Genomic DNA, 15,160 nt, shown 5'->3' with positions numbered 1-15,160 from the left:
GCAGAGTTCCTGACCCATTGTGCACCAACGAGCACATTCAGTTCTGCAGCTGATAGACCTGATCAACACCCCAAATGGCAAGGCCAAAACTGGCACATTCTAATGCGCGCCGACCAAATGTAGCACTTACGCCCACCCTCTCCCTAGAGAGACGCAAAGAAATACCTCAGACAGCTTTATAGTTTCACCTCACAGCAAGATTTGGGGCAAAAATGTAAATAAAAGCCATAAAACAAAGGCATTTTGATTTGATGCCCTTTTCTTGCTGCCCCCGCAGCGGCGGCAAGCTCTTTTTCTCAGCCTGCTGTCCAATCATGGGACGGGATCCTTCATGCAGCCTCGTATAAATGCATCATTGTCCTTTATGTGGTCAGATGCAAGACTCGGGGGTCATTAACTCAGTGGTGGAGCACTGCAGTGAATACCACCACCCTGCTATTCCACGGCAGCATTTGTGAACAATTAAAAAACTGGAGATATTCATGGGATGTTATTATCGTCAGCCGCTGCTTTTGTTCCCTAGATGCCCTTCATGGTCCATTTCTCTCGTGGTTTGTGCCTCAAGAAGGTCGGCGTTTTGTACTCTGTGCAGAGCTCGCTTGTGTGAATCTCAACATGGAGGGAATTGAGAGTCATGCTTGCCCCCCCCCAACCCCCCACTCTCTACGTTGGCTTTGTTGTGCTTCCAGCTTTTGTAATTATGGAGGCTTAGCACAATGAAAGACATGAATGGTGAAAAGCCTCTTAAAGAAATGGTGAATTTAAATCAAAGCAACTCTGTGGAGAATTCTGTGAGACATTCATCTTTAGGTGATGAGTTCAATCATAATTCCAAACAGGAAGAAAGGCCATAGAAGAAAATACATGAAATTGTAAGTGTGATGGGCACCATAGATGCATACTATCCCCTGCTGGAAACAATCCCACTTGGAATGATGCATTTTGTATGTAATTGCTATTTAACTCATATCACTAAAAATATTCATGAGACGAGATCTCATGAATCATGGATCAATAATTGCATGTGTGTGTGTGTGTGCATTTGCTTGTGTGTGTGTGTGTGTGTGCGCCTGAATCGGATATCCTGAACCCAGTCGACGACTTCTCTGCAGTCCAAAATCACGCCAGGCTACCTGCTCCTCTGTGCAATCTTCTCTGCGGTGCCAGCAGGGCTGCTCATGGGCCTGTGGTAACGACATGTTTTATAAACTCAGTTAACGGGAGAGTTTTAGGGGCTGCAGCATTTCCAGTAAATGTTGCCACTGCTTGGTGCAATGGGGTGCGTGTGAAAACATGGACCACAGTGGAAAGAAGACAGTCCAAGTTGACTGTAATGTGCCCTTTTAACGTCAGCTGCAATTAACTGTTAAAGCAAATGGGTGCCCAGTATGTTTAAAACATACAAAAGGGAGAATTTCGAGATTGTGCTTACTTAACCAGAGATTGTTAACATACTGACTTGTGTCTTTTGGCAATATAGTTGGAAATGTGGTGCTGTGAATGCTTTGCTTACATTTATGTAGGGCTGGATGATACTTTCTATCCTGGATGGCAGGTGGGAATGACAGGACTGTACCCTTCACAAGATCAAACCATCAATGAATTTGAACCCACTGCACCCACCTACTGCACATTTTTCTGATGTCATCCTACGTTTGCTGAGTGACATTAGAATTTCACGCCATGGTCATATTCAAAGTTAATATTGAATCATATTGCAAATCATATTACCAAATACGTATGATGAAATCTTCACAGTATGACAAAATGCCTGTGGTTTCCATGGAAGTCTCTAAACCTGCTCTCATTGATGTGTTAGGGATGTTAGTGCTGTAATAGTGTTATATAGCTGTATAGTTCTGTAAAACAATTATAGATCACATTTGTCTTAAACAATACTTGACAAATGCATGCACATCTGTGGTAAAGAGCTTGTTACACATTCCATTCTAAAATGGCATTATCATGTTAACATGCAAAGAATATAAAAAAGGTGAATCTTTGATTTTTCACTTAAATCTCCGTTTCACAGAGTAGCCTACTATCATTATGAAAAAAGTAGCTGAGGCAGCTAGGCAGCTACAGCACTACACTCTGGGGGCATAAACATGGGGGCTCACAAACATGCCCCCAGAGGGTAGTGCTGTAGCTGCCTGGCTAATTTAGCTGCTGGCTGCAGCAAACCTGAGCTAGGTTAAACCGATTGTTTTCTTTTTTTTTGTACCGACAGTACTCGGTGACCTCGAGGTGTGAAAAGGAGAGTTCTCCTTTAGTACTCTGGCAAGGGTAAGTGATTGAAAATGGTCTTGGTGGTCAAAGAGTTGCAAGCTATTTCTAGAAGAATCTATACCATAGCTCATGAAAAGCATGTATGCTTTCACTTGGCTAAGATTCATTTGGCCACTGGATTGTAATGAGGAAGGCACATTTATTTACTAATGAGAAGACAAAAGAACACAGACAGAAAGTGGGTAGCAGATCTGGATTTCTGTGTTTTGTTTCAGTGACCTAAGGCTACCCTGCTTCTAAGTGGTGGTGGGGAAGGTCTCTCTGCAAGAGGAGGCCGCCTTACCCAAGATTGGAACCACATGTCTGAAAACAGAGCCACAACCTATAAATGCAACTAATTAGGCAACCCCACAGTTTCTGTATATCCAGCAGTTTTGAAACGCAGAGCTTTCATTGTGCGGCTTTGTTAGTGATTATGAATGAATGTTTTAAAGGGTTTTGACAAAAGCTGGCAAGTTGATGAGTTGGTAAGTTGGTCAGCTTGAGTTTCTTTCTCTCTCTGTTGGCATGTGTGCGTGTTATGTGTGTGTGTGTGTTCATTTAGTTCATTTGAAAAATGGCAACCTAAAGAGTGGTACCCTGAAATAGAATGCCTTGGCCTCTAAAGAATCTGACAACACAGTATGCATTCATGGCACACCTTGCATTCTGAAGAGCAGGAGTTCTTGTCCCCTCTCATTTCTCCTAATGACATACTGTAACACCAGTGTTGCAGCTAGCTCAGTTCAGGGAGTCTGTGAGCTTGAGAAGGGGTTTGTGGGAGTAGGATAACATGATGTGCCAAATGAGAAAATAAACTCAACAAAAAAATAAACTCAACAAAAGAATACCAAGGAGTGTGCAAACTTTTTTCCTAAAAAACTTGACTCTTTTTGTTCAGCACCTGGGATGTGCACAAAGTCTCCTTGGAAGTGAAGATATAAATGTAGCCTAAAGAATAAAACATGAATAAATAACTAAAAAAATAATACAGTAAAATAATACAGTAAATTACTTTAAAAACCTTTTCACAAAATATAAAGTTATTTATATTGATGAACTCCCCTTTCAGTATTGTGAATAGTAAATGTGGGCACTACAACATGAGACACTAGGCTACAATAATTGTGGCATTGATGGACAGTTTAACACAGAGCCTGGCTTATTCTAATTACTTCTTTGGATAAAGTCTATCTTACTTTTATTCTTAAATAGGCTACTTGGTTGGCCCATCTCCTGACAATGTTACAATACTTACAGTAGAAGCGAGAAGCAAGCTACAGAAGTTGAAGCTGGGAGAAAAATAGCTGGGCCTATAAAGAGAAATAGAAAGAAAATGTTGCATTCATCTTACCCGGTTTCACAAATGCAAAGCCTGTGTATCTGATATGCAACAACACTGTTGCTGTTTGAAAAGAAGATCATAACGCACTACAAAACGCAGCGGCACCTTCAAGGTGGCCTATCTGCTCCAAACAGAAGCACAAAAGCGCAATATTGAAGCGCTGGACGAGGGGTATGCACAGCTAGCAGGATCCAGTGTGTTCTGGTGTTCTTTCTCATTATGACCGCTGCGCAGCGACGCATGTCCAAATTTCCGTCAAGGATTCCCGGGACACTGTAAGACCGGGGTCCACGAAACTTGGTGGGCATATAACCCCACATGAATAGCATGGGACCTCCTTTTTTCGTTTTGATCTGTAGCCCCCCCGCTGGACTGGACCCCCCGAAAGGAGGGTAGGGCAGACACAGTTTTCTGTGAATATCTTGAGAACCGTAGGGCCTAGGATGACGAATTGTTTGCGTATGTTTGCCTCCAGGGGTCATGTAAACCCATTCCATAGCCACTCATTTCATGTATAGCGCCACCTAGTTAAACACAAAAAAGTAAAAATGAGGTGTTGTAATCGCAGGTATTTGTGACCTAACATAGTCAAAACTGCACGAAATTGGAAGTGTAGGATCATTATGACACCCTCTGAATGCACGCCAAGTTTCATGGAATTCCGTTCATGGGGGAAAAAGGTGAATCCACACAATGAATTAATTTATGTTACTATACATCAACTATACACCAACTGGCCTGTAGGTGGCCGGAGACAGTTTTCTGTGGTGGTCTTGTAATGTCTGAGAACTTCCTAATGGTTATGAGAGGCTATCAAAATAAAGACAACACCACCAACAAGACATTCCACTTTTGGAGCACATACATTTGGATGGTTGAAGACCTTCTCCTCTTCATCAGAGGAACACGAGAGGCAAATTGGAGCCTCCATCTGTCAAGTGTACATTCCATTTTACCTTGGTTCTTCTCTTATGATAGGATAAACTATGCCCGATACCTATCAACGTACTGGATGGAGATGATGAGTTTGGGAGACACTCATCCAAGTATAAACCACCAGCTCCAATCGGGGGATTTTGTCGCCCAGAGACAGCAGACTTACGGCTTTGCTTATACTGCATGTGACCAAGTTATTGAGCAGACAGCAAACCGTGACTCTAAAACGAAAGGTGGACTAACTGGGTTTACACTCAACAAAGGCGCAGTTCACAGATGGACACTAACACAACACGAGTGAGCAGCCATCACTATGGAGTGCAGAGACATGGCTGGACGCAACACCACAACAAGGCAACGAGCTGAGCTAGATTGTACACGAAGGGAACGTGATGAGAAGGATATAAAAAACATCATGTCCACCATCCAGAGCATGATTATTCCGTTTGATGCTGCCATAGACAGAGAGGTACTTTACCACATAACATCAGGTCATGTAGCATCAGAGTCTGTTTTCACTGATCTGCATGAAGCAAAGGAAAGAGGTGAAAAAGTCTTTTTAGAATTTTGTGAAAAGAGGCTACAAACTGATGAGGTAGGAACCTATGAACCAATTAAAAAAATGAACCTTCAAAGACACAGGAATCTCAACTGTGACAAAAGCAAGAGGCAGAGAGATAGCCCTAAAAGCAGACTGTGATTTATTTGCAAGATTAATTGTAGTTGGAACCGTAAGGAAAATTGACATGTTTGAGATGCTTGCACATAGTTTGGGGCCCTTGCCAGCCTCACTAGCTAATTATGAAAACAAATAAAGCAAAACTGATGCACTTTTTAGAAACAGCAGTGAACCCACCGGCGACAGTAGAGAACATTCCTGAGGGATCAACTTGGGTGTGGGATGCTATGGCACTTGTGCAAACCATGAAATCCCAAGCAACATTTGGGATGTTTGCAGACAAAGCTCTGAGGTTGATTGTCAGTGTGGCTAAAGCGAGCAAGTCCAAAGTGGTACATTTTGTACCAGACACCTACAAAACCACAAGCATAAAGAATGCAGAAAGAGATCGACGGGCTCTGAAGGGCTCTCAAGTGACCAAAATATATTGAGAAGATCAAAAGATTCCTAAGCAATGGGTAAAGTTCTTGGCTTTTTCTTTGAGAGATGGTGCAAATCTGCAAATGGTATGCTAGAGGACCTCACGTTGATTGTTGGACACGGAAGAGAGTGCCATGCTCTAAGAAAAATACCAAATAAAGATTTGGAAGTCTTAGCAATGCCAGCACTGTTCACAATACAAGAGGAGGCAGATACTAGACTTCTGCTACATTGTGCACATGCTACTAGTTACAGCAGGCATAAAGTCATCAGAAGTCCGGACACTGATGTGTTTGTGCTGGCCCTTGCTTTTTACAAAGAGCTTGCTGTACTTTCACACAGGAAAAGGAGTCAACACTCACACTGTCTCAGTCCAAAAGATCCATGACCACCTGGGAGAAGAGGTGTGTGTGATGCGCTGATTGGTCTACATTGCTTCTCTGGCTGTGACACAGTGAGTTCCCTGTATGGCATAGGAAAGGTGAAGACAGTCAAAACACTCCTGTCTAATCGTGAGCACTGTGCTACGTTCAGAAATATGGGCACTGCTTTCACCATCCCACCAGAGCTCTATGAGGCAGTGGAAGCATTCACATGTGAGCTCTATGATCAGAGGGGTGTTAGAGATGTAAATATGGCAAGGTGGCAAATGTTTAAATCTGGCAAATGTTTGGAAAGAAGTCTTCCTCCAAATAAGGACTCCCTTCACCTGCACATTCAGCGAGCAAACTACCAGGCTGCTATATACAGGTACAGAACCTAGGAAAAGAAGGAAAAAAAGGAAATGATTAGAACTTATATGTTACTGTAAGGACAAGTGATACAGATAATTCCAATGTACTTACTGTCCAGAAATAAACTTGGCAAATAAACTTTCTATTATTCTGTTTTACAGGAGAAGTTTGCAAAGTCAGCCAGACATATCCCCACCAATGCAACGTGGCTGGAGGATGGAGGGAGAATATCTTGCAATACATTGGATGACACTTCCACCAGCACCAAAAAGTGTCTTAGAGCTTGTGCATTGCCAGTGCAAAGCACTACAATGTGTGGAGTGGAACTGCACATGTAGAAAGCACAGTATGAGCTTATGAGCCCCTTCAGAGTGCAGTGGGACTTGTAGGAGGAAAATACCTCACTCTGGAGGAGAGGGGAAGATGGGCATTGACACCTCAGCTCAGTGCAGTCAAGGATGACTGTGGTGTCAGGGTAGTCCTTAAAGTCTGCAGGCAGATTTCTCCGTATCTCGTCTTCGGGTATCCAGATTCTCACTGAGCCGAGTACTGTGAACAGGAAGTTGCTCCAGGTTGTTATAATTCTGCTGACTGTGGACTGATGGATACTGTACCGGTCAGCAAGGTCCCGTTGCTTGGACCCAAGGGCAAGGTAATTCAAAAATAAGAAAAACTCGTCAATGGGCTGCAGGGAATGGGTAGCGTTTGACTCTGTGAAAGTTTCTCTCTGTGCTTGTCGAACACTGACCATGGATGGTAGAGAGTTTGCAATCAAGCCCCAGAAACGCATCAGTAGATCATATGATGCAAACCTAAAGAAATGGAATACAGATAATAAATAACTGCACTAATTAACTACACAAAATGTACACAAATAACTTGAATTAAATGTACCTGGGTGGCGGTGTTACTATTACACCACAAGAGTTTTTCTGACAACACACACATACTGCAATCCCCTACATACAGTGTGCTCCTGACTCATTGCTTATAATCGTCATAACATTAACATAACATTAGTGGTGTAGTCTACGTGATAGTATACCCACTTAAAAAGCATCACCACCTCAGTATACCCACTTAAAATAGGCAAGGATATGTATTATTTGGGGTTCATCACAGTATACCCACTATAGCTAACTACTACATCACAGTATACAGTACCTACCACAGCTAACTTCTACATCACAGTATACCTACTACAGCTAACTAGACTACACTACAGCACAACATGATCATTGTACTTTACAATCTCCCCCAACACACACACGCGCGCAGGCTCAGCCTACATATCTAGAGTAGACTTACCTTGTAAAGAACCTGATATCCTTGTCCGAGGCCGCAAAACGGTGAATGCCGAACCGCTGCCTCAGTGTAAGGCCCTCGATCTGTTGGCGTAACAGGCGAATTTCCTCCCGGAGAGACATATTTTCCTCCAACACCAAATCAACGACTGCAGCTTCAGGTTTCGACGCGTAGTCGTGTTGCATGAGGACGTCGTTAATGTTAACTTTTCCATTAACTAACTTTACCATTATGGTATATCTAGAATGGTAGTTAACATCATATCCAACAAAAAGCCTGTCTGAGATGTTGTTATGAATATAAGTTTTAGTTTGAATGAAATATCAGGTGTGAGTAAGTTAGCTAACCTAGCTATAGCTTACATTTAAAGTGGCTGCTAATAACCATGCAGGCTAACGTGAACATTAGTAGGCCTAAATGGATGCCTTACAATTCAGAGACAGTAATATTATAATGTAATGAATTACTTTGAAATGACAGTAATAAGTAATACATAATATATTACGATTTTTAAGTAACTTGTCCAACACTGATTAAACCACATGTCACTGCTTGACTAAAGGAAAAATATAAGCTACTCAACATGCATGGAGATCGTCATAGTTGACAGAAATTACGATACTGATTATATAATAACCTATAGGTCCAAATCTAAATGTTTGGGTTCAGTTTATGAAGTGTTGCTACAGCATGATACTGTGTGTTTGTTATTTATGGGGGGGAATCAGGGGGGGATTTTGGTATCGGTGGGCTTGTGTGTGTGTGTTTGTGGGGGGTGGGGGGGTCGTCGGTCCGATCTGTCATCACTTTGCACCCTCGATTGAAGTTTACCACAATAGCCTAAATATGTAGGCCATACGGATTCTTTGAACTCTTTTGAACACATATCCTCTGTTTATAAGTCCATAGCATACATGCACAGATGCTCTGTTTGTACAACAGGACAGGAGCACGCAAAATCACTCAATCATTCAAGATCTATGGACGGAATTCTTGCTTGTCCCACCGGCAAACGCACTGAGACCAGGTCTCGAGGGGGCCTCCTAGCAGCTCGGGGCTCCAAGCAATTGCCTGCCTTGCCTATTGACAAGGTGCGCCTCTGCATACACACACACACACACACTCGCCACAAGCACTTGCTCATTTACTCATCATCCCCCACCCCCACCAGAATATATTTCTATAGTTTATCGTATTAATAATAAATATGAATAACCTTTTTATAAATCAATAATGCCACTGAGGAGGACACATTGTCTGAAATGGCGTCTGCTGTGGAGGAGAATAAATGATAAATGAGGTCACAATGCAGACTGAAATGATGGAATCCAGCCGAGACAACTACAGATTGATCGCAGAGGACTTTGTGCTGCTTCTTAGAAGATAATGTAATCAGTCAAACGTTTATGTTTAGGATTATGGTTATGTTTAAGCTATTTGTCGGATGCTTTTGTCCAAAGCGAATACACACATCTGTGTTTGTGTGATGAGCAACATGAGGCTGATAAGGGGCCAGAGATGATCTTGGCTTTCTCTGATATGGATCGGTGGTCACGCAATGGACATGACAGATATGTGGTGCTTCCCATAGGAGGAGTAATATGTATTCATTCAGTCACGGACACACATAACACACAAAGCCAAGCTACTCTGTGAATTCCTGGAAGGGTAAAAAACCCACTGGGGCCATTATTTATTTTCTCTGTCTATCGGTCTCTCTCTCTCTCTCCCTCTCACACACACGCTCTCTCTGTGTGTCCACTTTCCCTACTTTCTCCACTCCTGTTACCTGCAAACATCTCAGCTGATGGAATGTTTCTATACAGAGTTTTACCCCAAAAGTAAGCCTCCTCTCTCTCCCTCTCTCTCTCTCTAATTACAATAAATGACTGCGTACAGTTAATATCCAATTAACCTGACTAGTGAACCAGAGGTGGTCCAGCTGAATGGCTACAGCACGAGATAATGTGCCCAATTAAAGAGCAACATTAGAGCCGGCACCATTATACAGCCATTATTCAGGAGGAGGGGATGTACAGTATAGCATAGCAGATGGTTCGGCTTGTCTTTGTTCATATCGACAGCGTTGTGTTAGTGGAGCGGTCTGTATGAAACACATCGACCCATACAATTCTGGAAACGAGTGGAACTATTATGTATTGTACTGTGTAAGTGTGCCATGGTGTGTTTGTAGTATACTGCCACAAACATAGATAACAATCTGTACAAATGATTATAGGCTTCGTATTACAGCTCAGATCTAGCTGTAGATCAAGCTCAGATCTACAGATCTAAAGAGATTACCAGCGGTCAGAATCTCAATAGCTGTAGCTGCAGGCATGCAGACACTGTTGATCCTGGTATTTTAAAAATCCTGTATATGGCCTTGCATCAAGCCAGATTTCATTCAAGCAAATAGCTCATTTGTAGAGGAACTACAGTACAGAGGAAACACCATCATCAACTGTGGTGAAAATTCAGATGTGGCTTCCTGGTTAATAATAATAATGCACAACCACACAGAATGCTCTTGGGGTTTGTGGTGATGGGGGAAGCAGTGTTAGGCATAGCACAGCTACCATCAGATCACTTCAAGTAGTCGTCAAAGAGAATAAAATGGTTTGAGAATTTATGAATTCAGAGCAGTTTGAGGGATCACCGAGAGGGGGGGGGGGGGGGGGGGGCGATCACTGGTAGGGATTTCAGTACAACATTTCTATCCTAAGTCCAGGAGGTGATGTTTTTTTAAAAAGCATTTCATGTGAGAGTTACTATATCAAATGATATCTCCAATCAACATCAGGCAGTCATGTCAAATTCTTACTTTTCCTCCTCCCATATGCCGAGAAGCATTTTAGTTTGTGTGTGTTTTGGTCAGGTGCGATTTCAAGAACAGCTCGAAATTTGTCTTTTGTGCCAGACAGCTGTATGCAAGTACAATTAACTCAATTCCCTCGCATGCTTGCTTTAATTCTCTTTGATGAAGAAAACACTCATCCAAACCACTAACAAATTCTCTGTGGGTCTCTTTCCATCATTCTCTCTTTCTTCCATCGTCCTTTTTTCCCACACAATCACACTTCCCCCAACGTCCACAATACGACTAACATGAAATTTACATATTCACAGCAAGTGCTGAAGATCATCTTCAGACATGGCCTTTCTCCATTAGCAGTGCATGTACCTGGCATGGCTGTTGTGATTACTGTTAGCTAGTAATTATGGTCTTTTCATCTGCACTCATATGCTCATATCTCGACCATCTGTCCATGAAATCAGATTATTTATCTTATAATCAGTAAGAGTCTCCTAGGACCCGCTCAGCGCATGCCTCATTCAGTTGCACTGCTTTGTCCGGGCCTGGAGGCATTGATAGGAGGCGTACAGGTTCATTCACGAGGTCGCCCGTCGCCCTGTCCACACACACATCCTTCCACGTTGTGTAACAGCGAGGTAACACGTGAGGTTTTCCAAAGCTCAGAGAGCAAAGCTGGTATTTGTGTCACTTGTGGGGATTTGCCAGTCCCCCTGTATTGGAAAAGGGCACAGGGATTGTAAGCCTTGCTTTGCACATTCATTTGTGAGTGTGGAGCTGAGGAACACTCCTAACCAAGGCCAGTGAATTAATGGGATGTTAAACATGTGTTACTGGTTTTCCCATCAGTTTTAAATGACTCATTGAGGTTGACACATTGATGAGAACTTTTGTAACCATGTGACAGGTTTATGCTGAAGAACTGGAGGACTCCCCTCACAGCATTTACCACTTAGCCAAGTCTTTCAGTCTCTATGACATGTCTAATTAATTACATATGCCTGCTCAAGTATAGGCCTACATAAAGGCGTGTTCATGCTGCAAGCATTTTTGGGTAACACTTTGCTTGAAGGTATGTACATAAGAGTGACATGACATGACACTGTCAAAACCCTAACACTAACCCTAACCCTAACTTTTCATGACAAAAACCAAATGACACTAACCCTAACCCTAATTTGTCATGACAAAAACTGAACGACACTTGACAGAAGTGAGTGACAGAAGCGTTATGTCATAAACGTTCATGACTTGTTTATAATGTTTATGACACGGTCATGACAGTATCATGTCACTTATGTAGATACCTTCAAGTAAAGTCTAACCCATTTTTGTTCATGATAAAAGCTGTAAAAATTTAAATTTCAGTCAGTGATTTATAAACCATTTCTCTCTCTCTCTCCATCTTGTGAGCGGTCTCTCAGGTTAATTCCTTTCTTAGCATTCTATTTTCACAACAAAAATAAAAACGCACCGGTATTCCACAAAAACTGTCATATAAAAATAGTTTAGGTAAAAAACACTTATTTGAACATTTGTCACAAATTTGTGTGTCTATGTGCGCAAATTTTATCCAACAACTTTAAGTGTCAGATTTTAATATGTGTGAATGCATAAACACAGCCCACACAACAAATGTTCAGATCTATAGTACTACTGTAGTCTTCATGCTTTCAAGTTAGGAAAAATGTCTACCTCCAATGTCACAATGTTTCATCCTGCTCATGTCCATTTATGAGTAACAGAAATTGTTCCAAGAATCAAGGTTTACACGGTTGGTGAGGGGGGAGTTGCGTTTTTTTAATAATGTGTTTAGATTGTAATCAGTAGCACCTCCCAGAATTGTGATAGAATGAGTCAGAGGGTCCGATCTAAATGTATGAATCCAAACCCCCATGTACCCAGATGTTAATGGTACTTATATAATTGAATTTACAGTTTTTCTCGATTGCTTTGACCTGCTTAAAGAAAGTGGGATACACTTGGTCTTCATTAACACCTTCCTTGCACAGCAAAAGTCATATCCTACAAGTGTGCTCACATGTTTTCATTGGGTTCACACATATCTCACACCCTTTTGCAAAACAGTTAACATAGATGTCATTCAAAGACCCTAGGGTAGTCTAGCAACTCTCCGTTGGCTTGCGAGCTGGAAAAACCAAACTCTAGTCAGGCCAATCACACCGTGTATAGAGTCGTTGGACAGGCTTAATATAATGACGGCAGAGTTCCGACGGTTCCGCGTGGCCGCGACTCGTGTTAAGATATTTTTTTTTGGTTGCCAAACGTTTGATCTACCAACTAGCTCCGCTGGTGGGAAAACGCATGAGACTCATGGGTTGTAGCGCTATCCTATTGCGTGCATAGGGAATTTGAAAGACAACCGTTTATCCTGCCCCTTGGATTGAGCACTGCCATGGTTGAGTTCCCAGACCATACATCTTGATGTGGGTCTGGGTCGTCAGGCTATGAAGCTCTGATACACCTGTGTGAAACTCCTTTGCACAATTCTTCAATCAGCAATCATTCATTATCCATAAGAGATACCATGTCTGTTCTGTGTTGCAAGCATGGATCTAAGGCACATTTGAAGTAGCAGTAGCAGTAGCAGCTGTACTGCCTATTTGGTGAAGAAAACAAAAGTTTCAAAACAAAAGAAAACAAAAGTCCAGGTGTTTACTGGTCTATTTAAATGAAAAATGACAATTTGTAGTTCAATGAAATTTATCTAGGTGCCTACTGTAGGTCTTACATTTGACAATTGCATCCTGGGAGGAATGAATACAATGAATTTTTATTCAATACATTTAGTCTTTTCACAGTTTTTCTGATACCAGAAAAAATAGAAAGAAATGGCAATTTAACACATAGCAAAAATGAAGGCAGAATCTCCTCATTTTGAGAATTATGTTTTGCATTTTGTTGTCCAGTGTGTAATGACAAAATTGCTTTTGCTGCATGTTTTGAGAGAGTAAGAGCCTTTTGCAAGCAAATATTGTGTCATTTTGGCCAGAGTGCTTTTATGTAGACCTGCTTGTCAATTGTTTTGAAAACATGATGTCAGAGTTTACACAAGCATTAAAGAGAACTGTAATAATCAACCTCTGAAGCAAATAGGCATCATTAAAATAGACACCTATTCTGTTTTTGTAGACATAAAGACCCAGTATCAGTTGCATTTACAAAACTCAATTTGGTCTTTGCAAATAAAGCTCAAACACCTCTATCAACACCAAGAGCAGTTATCCAGAGCAGTTAAATCAGTCAACACACCAGCATGAAATGGAATTATACTTTCTTCAAACCCGCAGTACCAGGTCCAGATGCAAATCTAAATCACTAAAAGGCACATCAGAATTCATATTTGAAACTTGGAAACACTTGTGGCTACACATCAAGGGAACGTTGTTTATATAACTAGCTCATGGATGAAATGCGCCCTTATGTACCTCTACAGATCGAAGCCTTCTCATCACCTAAGCCAAATCAACCCACACTGCGGCTTCTGCAGACGCTATGCCTCAAAGTCATTACAGCACAAGACTAGCTCTTGCACTGTTCTATGTATGAACAGTGTCATCTTCCCTAGCAGGTAAATAGTAATTATTAATTTATCCAATTAACAGTTTCTCATTCATATTCCCTATCTTGGGGGTTGAAACACTGGCATAAAATGAAGCAAAATGCAAATAGACTTGAGTGCTTTTTGGTAGAATACAGTGGGATATGTCATGTCTTAAGCAGGGAGACTGAAAAACTACATTAGATCCATAATGTTTCCTATACTGTAGTGGAATGGTCATTATGACATGAGAGCAGGAAACATTAAGGTCATGTGGTCTGTCTCTGTGGCTCTTAAGCATTGGCGGAGCGAGGGGGTGGCTTCGGGGGCTCAAGCCCCTAATCTTTTTTTTGTATGTGTTTTCAATTTCCAACGATTCTAATTTCTAATTTAACTTCCCCTCGGTTTCTCTATAAATGTTACAAAATGCAGACTACTATTACTGAGCAAATATCCCTATTGACAGATAATCTGATTTCCCACACGATGAGTTTAGGCAGAGCCAAGATGTAACGGTTTACATCATCGGCGCAGTCAGTTTAAACAGCAAGCCGGTAAGAAAAACTATTGTCAAGACATTAGGCAATTAGGCTACTGTACCCCAGAATACAAAAATAAACTTCAGAAAGACAGAAAGTTTGTTGTACTGTATTCATAGAGTCTCAATGACCGAATCAGTAGATTTACCTGTTGTCGGTTGAGTTTGTTCAATTAATTTATTGTAGGCTAGCCTAGGCAAATACAGGGATGGATTACTGCACGGGCCTACCGGGCCCAGGCCCAGGGGCCCAAGGGGACAGGGGGCCCTGAAGCCCAAGCCTTTGCATGGAATCATTGCCTCAATATCAACAAATCAGGATGTAGGCTGTGAATCTGATTGAATTTAGTATTGGCCATCCCCAAAATGGACCAGAATACAGGAAATCACATCAAACAAATTAAAAAATTTCTGGGGGAGGACCCCCAAACCCCCCCTCCCACATATACGACAATTAGTGGGGGGCCCTTAATACATCTGGGCCCAGGGGCCCGAAAGTTCATAATCCGCCCATGGGCTAATATGAAACGGAGATGTAACGTGGCTACCGGCGGGATT

The sequence above is a fragment of the Alosa sapidissima genome, chromosome 4 (genome assembly GCF_018492685.1).
Source record: "Alosa sapidissima isolate fAloSap1 chromosome 4, fAloSap1.pri, whole genome shotgun sequence".
Classification (NCBI taxonomy): domain Eukaryota; kingdom Metazoa; phylum Chordata; class Actinopteri; order Clupeiformes; family Clupeidae; genus Alosa; species Alosa sapidissima.
This window is presented reverse-complemented; position numbering follows the sequence as displayed.